This window comes from Perissodus microlepis, unplaced genomic scaffold (assembly GCF_051167445.1).
Source record: "Perissodus microlepis isolate ML-2025 ecotype Zambia unplaced genomic scaffold, ASM5116744v1 scaffold_44, whole genome shotgun sequence".
Classification (NCBI taxonomy): Eukaryota; Metazoa; Chordata; class Actinopteri; order Cichliformes; family Cichlidae; genus Perissodus; species Perissodus microlepis.
Window position 1 is genome coordinate 22,580 of NW_028182066.1, and position 12,192 is coordinate 34,771.

The following is a 12,192-nucleotide window of genomic DNA, read 5'->3' on the forward strand; positions in this document are numbered from 1 at the left end:
ATTTTTCCATCACAACTTATGGATGATGAAGGATTTGATTAAAGCTGTGAAACATTACTGATAAACTTCATGTGATGTTGCATTAAAGCCAATTTTCTATTAAAATCAGGGTCTTTTCTAACTGACCTCTGACCTTTGAGCAGTAGTGTGTACTGTATGCTTGTATGTAACTGTATCTGACCTGGATTTTATCACCAGTTTCAAATAAGAATCTTCTTTAAAGTCTGTCTTTCAATACAAATGAAGTTAAACTTTATCAAGGCTGATGGTAAACTGTCCCTAACAAGTCCACTTTATTGCGTGCTCATTGACTTTCTCCTATCAGAGCTGTTTAACAAGTCCACTTTATACATGCTTATTAATCTATCACGCTTATCAGTGGCTCATGGTTGCTTAAAGCCTATGTCTGAACTTGACCACAGAGCCAGAGCATCGTTCAATCTTGGCAACAGCTCCAGGATGACAAACTCCACTTTCTCTGCATCAAGACAGCTCATAACTTTTTAACAGTCTCTCCTGACAGTCTCATATCATCTGCTCTAATCAATAACCATACACTATCATTACAATGTAGACTACAGCTCAAAAGTCTGAGGTGAATTAGAAATGTCTTGTTTTCAGAATAGATTCAAATTTGGTTTCAGATTGAATCACAGCAATTTATCAAAATAATCATATAAATGCTTAATATTAACACTGATCACAAATCATGAATGATTTTTAATAGAATATCTACAGAGGTGTTCAGAGACCCATTTTCAGCAATAATCCCTCCTGTGTTCAGTGGTACATTGTCTTATCTAATGCAAGCTTAACACATTAAAGCCAAACTTATCACTCAAAACAGCTTTTTAAGAGATTTTAGCACAAACTGAAACTATTGTGGTGATTAAAGAAACAATAAATGTGTCTGGATCATCCCAGTGTTTGTTTTTAACCTCATGAAACCAAGTTTCCATTTTCCTCTAAAGGGGCTGCAACACCCAGCTGCACAAAACCTTCACTTTTTTTTAACAGTTTAACTATTTGAATATTTTTCATTTCTTACAATCAGAATTCTCCAATAGATTTTCAGAAGAAATTTTTTTTTTTTCATGCATCACCAACTGACCCTTTTATGTTAACGTCTCAATCTCCAGCCTAACCTCATTGAATTTTGCTTAGCAAAGTACTTTTCAACTAATAATTAGTAAGATTATATTTCTTATCATCTGTTGGTCGTCTGACCTGATAAACTTCTATGAGCATTATAACACAGGAATGATTGTCTCTAAAAATGGGCTCCTGCACGCTTGCAGACATTTTTCCATCACAACTTATGGATGATGAAGGATTTGATTAAAGCTGTGAAACATTACTGATAAACTTCATGTGATGTTGCATTAAAGCCAATTTTCTATTAAAATCAGGGTCTTTTCTAACTGACCTCTGACCTTTGAGCAGTAGTGTGTACTGTATGCTTGTATGTAACTGTATCTGACCTGGATTTTATCACCAGTTTCAAATAAGAATCTTCTTTAAAGTCTGTCTTTCAATACAAATGAAGTTAAACTTTATCAAGGCTGATGGTAAACTGTCCCTAACAAGTCCACTTTATTGCGTGCTCATTGACTTTCTCCTATCAGAGCTGTTTAACAAGTCCACTTTATACATGCTTATTAATCTATCACGCTTATCAGTGGCTCATGGTTGCTTAAAGCCTATGTCTGAACTTGACCACAGAGCCAGAGCATCGTTCAATCTTGGCAACAGCTCCAGGATGACAAACTCCACTTTCTCTGCATCAAGACAGCTCATAACTTTTTAACAGTCTCTCCTGATAGTCTCATATCATCTGCTCTAATCAATAACCATACACTATCATTACAATGTAGACTACAGCTCAAAAGTCTGAGGTGAATTAGAAATGTCTTGTTTTCAGAATAGACTCAAATTTGGTTTCAGATTGAATCACAGCAATTTATCAAAATAATCATATAAATGCTTAATATTAACACTGATCACAAATCATGAATGATTTTTAATAGAATATCTACAGAGGTGTTCAGAGATCCATTTTCAGCATTAATCCCTCCTGTGTTCAGTGGTACATTGTCTTATCTAATGCAAGCTTAACACATTAAAGCCAAACTTATCACTCAAACAGCTTTTTAAGAGATTTTAGCACAAACTGAAACTATTGTGGTGATTAAAGAAACAATAAATGTGTCTGGATCATCCCAGTGTTTGTTTTTAACCTCATGAAACCAAGTTTCCATTTTCCTCTAAAGGGGCTGCAACACCCAGCTGCACAAAACCTTCACTTTTTTTTAACAGTTTCACTGTTTTAATATTTTTCATTTCTTACAATCAGAATTCTCCAATAGATTTTTAGAAGAAATTCTTTTTTTTCATGCATCACCAACTGACCCTTTTATGTTAACGTCTCAATCTCCAGCCTAACCTCATTGAATTTTGCTTAGCAAAGTACTTTTCAACTCTAATAATTAGTAAGATTATATTTCTTATCATCTGTTGGTCGTCTGACCTGATAAACTTCAATGAGCATTATAACACAGGAATGATTGTCTCTAAAAATGGGCTCCTGCACGCTTGCAGACATTTTTCCATCACAACTTATGGATGATGAAGGATTTGATTAAAGCTGTGAAACATTACTGATAAACTTCATGTGATGTTGCATTAAAGCCAATTTTCTATTAAAATCAGGGTCTTTTCTAACTGACCTCTGACCTTTGAGCAGTAGTGTGTACTGTATGCTTGTATGTAACTGTATCTGACCTGGATTTTATCACCAGTTTCAAATAAGAATCTTCTTTAAAGTCTGTCTTTCAATACAAATGAAGTTAAACTTTATCAAGGCTGATGGTAAACTGTCCCTAACAAGTCCACTTTATTGCGTGCTCATTGACTTTCTCCTATCAGAGCTGTTTAACAAGTCCACTTTATACATGCTTATTAATCTATCACGCTTATCAGTGGCTCATGGTTGCTTAAAGCCTATGTCTGAACTTGACCACAGAGCCAGAGCATCATTCAATCTTGGCAACAGCTCCAGGATGACAAACTCCACTTTCTCTGCATCAAGACAGCTCATAACTTTTTAACAGTCTCTCCTGATAGCCTCATATCATCTGCTCTAATCAATAACCATACACTATCATTACAATGTAGACTACAGCTCAAAAGTCTGAGGTGAATTAGAAATGTCTTGTTTTCAGAATAGACTCAAATTTGGTTTCAGATTGAATCACAGCAATTTATCAAAAATAATCATATAAATGCTTAATATTAACACTGATCACAAATCATGAATGATTTTTAATAGAATATCTACAGAGGTGTTCAGAGACCCATTTTCAGCAATAATCCCTCCTGTGTTCAGTGGTACATTGTCTTATCTAATGCAAGCTTAACACATTAAAGCCAAACTTATCACTCAAAACAGCTTTTTAAGAGATTTTAGCACAAACTGAAACTATTGTGGTGATTAAAGAAACAATAAATGTGTCTGGATCATCCCAGTGTTTGTTTTTAACCTCATGAAACCAAGTTTCCATTTTCCTCTAAAGGGGCTGCAACACCCAGCTGCACAAAACCTTCACTTTTTTTTAACAGTTTCACTGTTTTAATATTTTTCATTTCTTACAATCAGAATTCTCCAATAGATTTTTAGAAGAAATTCTTTTTTTTCATGCATCACCAACTGACCCTTTTATGTTAACATCTCAATCTCCAGCCTAACCTCATTGAATTTTGCTTAGCAAAGTACTTTTCAACTCTAATAATTAGTAAGATTATATTTCTTATCATCTGTTGGTCGTCTGACCTGATAAACTTCAATGAGCATTATAACACAGGAATGATTGTCTCTAAAAATGGGCTCCTGCACGCTTGCAGACATTTTTCCATCACAACTTATGGATGATGAAGGATTTGATTAAAGCTGTGAAACATTACTGATAAACTTCATGTGATGTTGCATTAAAGCCAATTTTCTATTAAAATCAGGGTCTTTTCTAACTGACCTCTGACCTTTGAGCAGTAGTGTGTACTGTATGCTTGTATGTAACTGTATCTGACCTGGATTTTATCACCAGTTTCAAATAAGAATCTTCTTTAAAGTCTGTCTTTCAATACAAATGAAGTTAAACTTTATCAAGGCTGATGGTAAACTGTCCCTAACAAGTCCACTTTATTGCGTGCTCATTGACTTTCTCCTATCAGAGCTGTTTAACAAGTCCACTTTATACATGCTTATTAATCTATCACGCTTATCAGTGGCTCATGGTTGCTTAAAGCCTATGTCTGAACTTGACCACAGAGCCAGAGCATCGTTCAATCTTGGCAACAGCTCCAGGATGACAAACTCCACTTTCTCTGCATCAAGACAGCTCATAACCTTTTAACAGTGTCTGTCTGTCCTCATACTTCTATATATTCTTCTGTAATAGATAACTATACGCTATCATTGTAATCAATCTACACCACAGCTCAAAAGTTTGAAGTCAATTTTCACCTGGTTTATAACCATGTGATCGGTCCACACATCAGTGTCTAAAAAAACGCTCATTTTTATCTGTGTCTATCATCAAAATTTGAGTTGATTGCAAACTCTCCCTAACAAGTTCACTTTATTGCGTGCTCATCAATCTCCTCTACAGCTCAGCTAACTGAAGTCAGTTAGAAACGTCTTTTTATCTTAAAAAAAACAAGATTCTTTTTTATATTTTGTAAATTGGTTTTGAATCCAAATAAATATAATTGCTTAAAACTTGCATTGATCACCAATTATGATTAATGTTTGATAAAACATTAGCTGGTGTATGGATGCAACAATAATGGTGGTGTGTGGATTACAACAATAATAGCGAGTGTGCAGATTATATTACCTATCCTCAGTTTATCACATTAAATCTCATCTTACTAGTGACCCAGTAGCTTTTCCAAATACAGCTGAACTAACCAACATCATTTTTTCAAGTAATATAAAAATCGTTTTTATTTATTACCTTTTTAAACATCCCATTTTTTCTTTCTAATGTCATTAAATCAAGTTTGCCCATTTTTATAAAACATTTGGACCTCCACATCTTTTTAGCGTTCAGTTATTTCCTCAGTGTCACACATGGATTAGTTTTCGTCTCTTTCAATAAGAAAGTCAAATCTTCAGACCTTAAAGCAATCTTTGTTTCTTTCAATCATCTTAATATTTTTAATCTCCTGTAATATAATTGCAGTTAACCAGAGCTTAGCTACTCTGATCTACAGTGATTTTGGGGGTTTGGATTTGTTTTTCACAGGTGCAGAGCCTGTTTCTACAAAATTATGAATAAACTGCATTTTTTAAAAGTACCATTAATCATGTAGACTGACAAGTAACTAAACATGTAACACAGTGATCAGTAGAGAAGAAAGAAAATAACCCATTTACACATTTCTAGTTCAGATCAAAATTATTGTTCTGATTAAGGAAACAGTAAATTTGGCCACGTTATTGTCCTGATCCTCCAATTTTCCCTTTTCAATGTGACTAAATAAAATTCAACTTTTTTTTTTTTTTTTTAAATAAAAGCAGATGCACACCCAGATATTTCTTACAGTAAGAATCCTCCAACAACCTTTCAAAAGAAACATTTTTTGTCTTTCCTCAATTTTGAGAGCAACTGAACCCACAAACCTGAAGCTCGAGACCCCAAACTAACCAAATGTAATGTTTCCTTAATCAGCACAGTCATTTTTAACTTTTTGTGTGTTATGTTTACTCACAGTTTTGATGCTTGCTTCTTCGACTTGATCCATGATTAGCTTTTCACCGTCGCTCTGCTGTTTTCTCTCTCCTCATGCTTCTCCTTCATGCGTCCTGTCCTCAAATATAATCCAACCTGCCTCCTTGTTTCCTCCTTGACTTGTATTAGCAAAATTTCCAGGTAAATTAAGAGAAATCCAAAAAAGTTTTCCTGTTTCAAAAGCTCTTCCAGTTGCCTGTCTTCTTGTCCTCCTTCAAATGTGCATTTTTCGACTTATGTATTTATTTGAATTCATATTGCCATGACAACATAGCACAGAGCATCATGGTAGTTTAAAGCAGGTGGTTCTGTCCTCTGCAGAAATGCTGGTGTTCCATAGTGATGTAGAAGTATGTTAATAGTCTTGAAACAGACACTCACTGATCCGGTAAGAGCAGGAATTTAACTACAAACCCTCATAGTCCCCATCAGTATTCTTCATTTTGCTCTGCAGCAATGGTCACAGTGGCTGCTTTAAGTACGTTTGCCCCATAGAAATCCACTGATGTTCAGTGAGTCCCTTTGATACATATTTAGACCTTCATAATTTTCAGGGTGCATGAGTGTTATATCTCCATCTCATCCTAAACATTTTACCAACCAACACGTTCTCACTCCCAACTCGTCAAACGTGTGACGCATGGTCAGGCTCCCTCTGCTTCACTTATTGACGTGCAGGGTCCTCTCATTGAATACTATAGAGCTCCCTTAACGTTGCTTATTGACGACAAGAGATTGCCGCGGAAGAGCCTGTTGTCCGTATATTTATATATTTCCGAAATCACATTGTATTTATAGAATGACTATTAAAAGTCAGCGAGTGTCAGTAATGTTAATGTGGTTATGTTAGTAATACACCGAGTGCTAATATAACAGCTTTAAGATGCATTTGTAGATATTATTACGTGTTTTACCATCTTTATGGTGCTAGCTTAAAGTTACAGTGTAAACGTTAGCTTATATTGTAGTAAAGCTGTTACTGTTTAAACGATGTTAGCACAGAAATATTCGCTTCTGTCATGACTGATGAAGTTACTAGTTAATAAAGTTTTCAGTAAAGTGTTTAATCGCAGCCACAGATTGACAGCAAATATCTCGATTAGCTTCAGTGCATCTATAATAAATATGTGCAAGTTTCAGTGCTTCGTTTAAACTGTATGATACTTATACTGATCCAGGGTCAGTGTAAAATACAATCCTAGCTGTGTGAACAAAGCCTGGCTCCTTTAATCCTGCATGACAAACCTCAGAATGCAGGTTATTATTACTCTTTCCTGCTGGCACACCTGTCACACCTGAGAGTCAGCTAGAAACTTACAGTGACGTGGACATCATGCAAAGACTGCCAGACTCTGTAATACTGCAAATGATCAGTGACTCATGTTAACACTAAACTTTAAACGGTATCTCTGTGTCTCTCTGTGTGTGCTGAACATTTAGGATTGAGTCAGGCTGCATCAGCTGAAGCTGTTATTTGTATATATCAGTATTTTTTTAATTCAGGTGTGGGGAAAATATGTAAGACTGCAGTGAAGCGATGTACCAGATTAATCCCTGGCCAAAGGTATCGTACTTAAATCAGACTACTGATCCAGCCACATCAGCCTTTTGTGAGGTCTGTTTAAAGTAGACTAAAAATGAACTGCAGGTTCCTGAGAGGTGGACTGTGAGCACAGAAACACATGTTCATACATACAGCTGCAGCAAACTTACATTAATTTTAAATAGATTTGTTACTCTGATGTCTGTCTCTGTGTTTGTCCTCTGACAGACTGGTGACCTGTCCAGGTGTGCTCTACCTATGACTACTGGGACAGGCTCTAGCCTCTGTAAAAGAAATTTTCTGTTATTCTCATTTAAAGTATTTAAGTGCTTATGCATATGCTTAGTTGTGACACTGTTATAGACTGTTCAGTGAAAGTTTCTAAAACTAGATGAACTTACTTCAGCATCAGCAGTTTGAGAAAACAACTCCCTTTACAGGTGCTGATAAGGCCAAGGGCACAAAACAGCATAACCATTGATCCGTTAGGTTTCATAGCGAGACACGTGAAGTGTGGTAGGATCAGTTTGTAACTTCCTCCCTCTTCCTTGGAATGCATAAAGGAGTAGGAGCACAACTTCTGTGGCAGCGCTGACATGACTGAACTGTGATGTTTGATGTGTGTTGGCGCAGTAATAAATAGCTTGATCACAGCTCTTTCTGTGTTGCAGACTTTATTTAAAAAATTCCACGACACCCCCCACCCTCCCACTGTGAACCTGAATTGAATATTCAGAAGACATTTGTTTAAATAGTTCTACAAATCTGAGCTGTTGGTGTGTCCTTGGATTGTGTGGTAATAATATTAGAGCTAGCAATCTTTCTTACTGAATCTCTACTATGAGTCATGTTACCTGAGATTAATTCTATGTTTACCTGTCAGCCTGGACAAATGTGCTGTGTGAAGGAAATTAAATTAAATCAGATCTTAACTGCGTACATTTAAGGAACCTGTTCATATTTAATTGAAATATGAACCAGTGATTTTTTGATTGCTGATTCCAAGAGAGTCTTTGTGGAAATCCTGTTTGGCTTTTTGTTATTTTAATTCTCTTCTCTGTTTTCCAGAACAGTTCTCCACAGTCGCTGTCCACATGGGTCAGTGGGACCAAGAAGCACTCTGCTAATGTGTGGACTCTGACCAGCAACATCCAGCAAGACCCAGACAGCGTTTTCTATCTCCCAGCTGGAGTTTTTTGTTTGTCTGTGACTGGAGAGTCAGATTTTTGTTGAGCTTCACACTTGCAGAGGTAAGTCAGTTTGCAGAGATCCCTCCCACCCTGGCTTTTATGTCCTAGATTTCTTATCTGAAACAGTAATATTTCAGTGACTGCTGCTTATACCACAGGTTAATACACGCTACTGATCCCTGATAGGAGAATCATCAATTTTGGCAACAAAGAAGCCTGGTGGATGTTTGTTTGCAGTCTGATGATGGGACATCATGCTCTGCATCTTCAAAGTTTGCCCCCTCATTATTATTCATACCCAGTAATGTGAAGTATGCTTATATCTACTATAACTGAACCAACCTGGTGCTCTTCATTTATGGAGGCTGTTGAGTCTGAATGTTGGATGTTGTGTATCTCGTGTTCTCTGGGCTTCGTTGTCCTCAGTCTTTTTGCAGGATCAGAAAACAAAACCAGGAGGCGTGTAAATGTTTCTTCTCCATGATGTTTCTTCAAATGTTTCTTCTGGATGATGATAAGACTGTGACACGGGATGCCACCTTTGGTCTTGTGATGAAGCAAAGCTCAGGAAGAAGTGGGATTAAATGGTACCCACATGTGTGCTGCTGAGAAGGATGTACAGGGGCACCTGCAGCCAAATCCAAGCTTCAGGTTAGTTGTAGTTGCAGAACGCTATAGGACTGAGACAGCTGAGGCATCAAATGTTTGATTAAACGGATGAAAAAGAGAAGTTTTTTCCCTATAATTATCACTTCTTAAAATCTGTAGCAACTTCAAGTCTGTCAGCGTGCTGAGCATGCTCAGAATGTGACAATATATTTTTGTTCAATATTTAATTTCTTTCAGTTGCAATTGTTAAATGAAAAAAAAAAAAAATATATATTCTTATAATTTAGCAAACTAATTTATCAAAAAATATATATACATATATCTGTATTAGTTTTAATAAACTAATTTGACACCTGTATTGAAAATACCATATTGTATTCATACAGAATCAGTATGGTATCATTGTTTGTCTGCTCACTGATTGTTGAAACTAAGAGCTACTTTGATCTGTTTAGATCTAAAGTATCCAAAGTTGAGCTCTAATGTTTCTTCACCCCTGTGTGTGTGATATCTGATTTCCTACATGCTGGCAGAGCAGCAGTTTGTGCTCACAGATGGTGACGGTGTGGAGAGACGGTGGTGTTTCCTCAGAAGAACCAGCAGAGTCACAAAGGACACCAGTCCATCTCACCACCTTGACTTGCTGACTGATGTTCGTCTGCACTGCACAGAGGAAATCAACTGACCGAGGTTTGTCCAGTGACGTGTTATGAAATGTATATTTGTTTTATGCTTACAGATATGTTTTTCTTGACAGAGGCTCTGCAGAGGTTAGACAAAGCAGAGAAAATATGTGCTTTACATTTTACTGTGATTTATTGAGATATTTGTTGCCTGATGTTCAGCAGGAATGGAGAAATAGAATCAAAGGGAGATGTTTTTGATGTTTTTGTAATGATGTAAGTAAATCTTCAATATTATTTATTTGCTTGGTTATATTAGGAGTGTTTCTGAGTGAGGGAGAGAGGAGTCATCATCCAGTTTAAGTGACGTAGATCAGTGGATACACTTGTCTCCCCTTTAAAGGAGACAATCCAAGTCATCCTTAAATGTTAGTGCTTTCAAATACACAAACATTTTTAAAGGACAAAAATGAACATCCAACTTTGACTGTAATACAAAATAAATCTTTGCATGTGTGTTTTCAAACTCTCAGATGGGCAGGATATCAGTCTTGGACTGTCTAACCTGCCGGAGCAGCACTGAATGACCACCACACATGAGCATGTTCCTGCAACATTCAGCATCTGATCTGTCATCTGTGTGCTTCTGCTTTTGGTAAGTAGAGTTACCCAACTCCAGTAACTCTAAACACATGCCATCCATTTCTAACGGCCTGGTTACTTCCTGTCAGTTACTTTAGAAACCATGTGGTCACCTGACCTAACACTGTTTCTTCTTCTTCCCCTTAATGTTCAAGTGTCAAATGTCCAACAGCTGGAGAGGAAACTACACCAGTGTACTGGGATGTTTCAGCAACACGTGCCAGATGCTGTTCCTTCATGGTGACATCACCAGAGACAGCCCCACCCACCTAAGGACCTCGCCATTGATCATGATGATTATAATGATGACAGCGAGCGGAACTAAGACTGTAAAAATCCACGACCACAATTTTTCTTTCTAATTATTAATGAATACTGAGAGCCTCTTTCTGTGTTTTGTCTGTTTTGGGGTTGTTGTTTTTTACCTCATTTGTTACTAACAAAGTTCACCAAACTCACACAGTTTACATTCTGTATGTTTCCATCTTTACCAGCCACACTCTAACTGCATTTAAGAAAATAATCCTTAGAAATCGTCGTTTTTCTCTTTCGTAATTGATGATAATTCAGTGAATATACTGCGCTGCTTCCTTTTATTGCGTCACACATTGCTTTAAGTTTTTCAGTGTCCAGTTATTTTTTACGGCTGTTTGAATTCTCTGTATGTTTGACCCTGTAGACTGTTTGATGGACTGCTTGTCTTCCTGTTTGTTACCGCTGCCTGTTTTTGACTAAAGATTTGGATTTCTGACTTCAACACAGCCTCTGCGTGTCCTCCCTTTGTGTCCTCTTCCTCTGTGAATGTGTTGCATGTGTCACAGATTCATTTTATTAACAGTTTTCACACAGTGAGTTGCATCAGCATTCATCCACAGCACATTTCAGAAGGATTCAGATTAATACAGTGATCTTATAGTCAGAATTATCCTGACAGACTGCCACTGTAAATTATCTTTCATCAGGTAAATTTTCAAATAAAGTCAAATAAAGTTCAGTATTTCAAAGCAGGAGTTATGAAGAATCATACTGGCATTAGGACTAATAATATGTACTTACAAAGTCAAAGTTTTTTAATTATGCTAGAATACTGGAAGACAATCAACTTTTAGTGTTTTCCGCATATTAATTATTCCGAAATAGAGATGGTGACCCTAACCGTACAGAAGCACACTAAACAACTGACAATCTAACAGACATCATTGGCCTGAGCTGTCATGCACAGTGAGTCTGATCCTTTGCTGTGAGAGTCTGACAAGCATGTTTCTGGTCAGTTTGGAAGAAATAATATCACAATGTTGATCTTTTTTTCCAATATTCCTTCTCTTTTACAACATAAACTGTGATCAAAGCTACTTGTGTTCACAGCATGTAATAATACTGACAGTCCAGGGCATTGTGGTCTGTTGAGCTAGGGTTAGGGTTAGCAATTCAGACATATGTAATCAATATTAAACGTCTCTGACGTGGGCCACTGTCCGCAGTGTTGGGAAATCCATACCAGGCTGGAACGAGTCAAGGTAGGTGAGCATCCACGAGAAGACACAGCAGATGCATCCTACTAATACTGACAGGACCAGGAGACTCCAGAAACCGAGCATCTTCTCTTCAGTGCCATCCTCTCCTGTCACCCTCTCTGCCCGCAGCTCTTTGAGTATGGGGTAGATAAGGGCGCAGAGAAAGCCTCATTACTAATTTATATTATAACTCAATTTTCATGAAATATTCATATTCAGTATTGGTCCTTTTATATTATAACCACGTATCCACCCAGGCTCATGGTGGGGCAGGGCTCTGTC

General features: G+C 37.0%; 1 long non-coding RNA gene across 3 annotated transcripts; it reads left to right on the plus strand.

The window, feature by feature from the left end:
• Positions 1-5,566: 5,566 nt before the first annotated feature.
• Positions 5,567-11,139, plus strand: LOC146360500 (uncharacterized). 3 transcript variants are annotated; one of them, XR_014799667.1, is made up of 5 exons: positions 5,567-9,173; positions 9,665-9,821; positions 10,074-10,182; positions 10,288-10,409; positions 10,552-11,139. It is a non-coding gene; the product is annotated as an uncharacterized LOC146360500 (long non-coding RNA). The 3 variants fall into 3 exon arrangements; XR_014799665.1 differs by having other exon boundaries at positions 5,571-9,173; positions 10,074-10,409; XR_014799666.1 differs by having other exon boundaries at positions 5,572-9,173; positions 9,670-9,821; positions 10,074-10,409.
• The last annotated feature ends 1,053 nt before the right edge of the window (positions 11,140-12,192 follow it).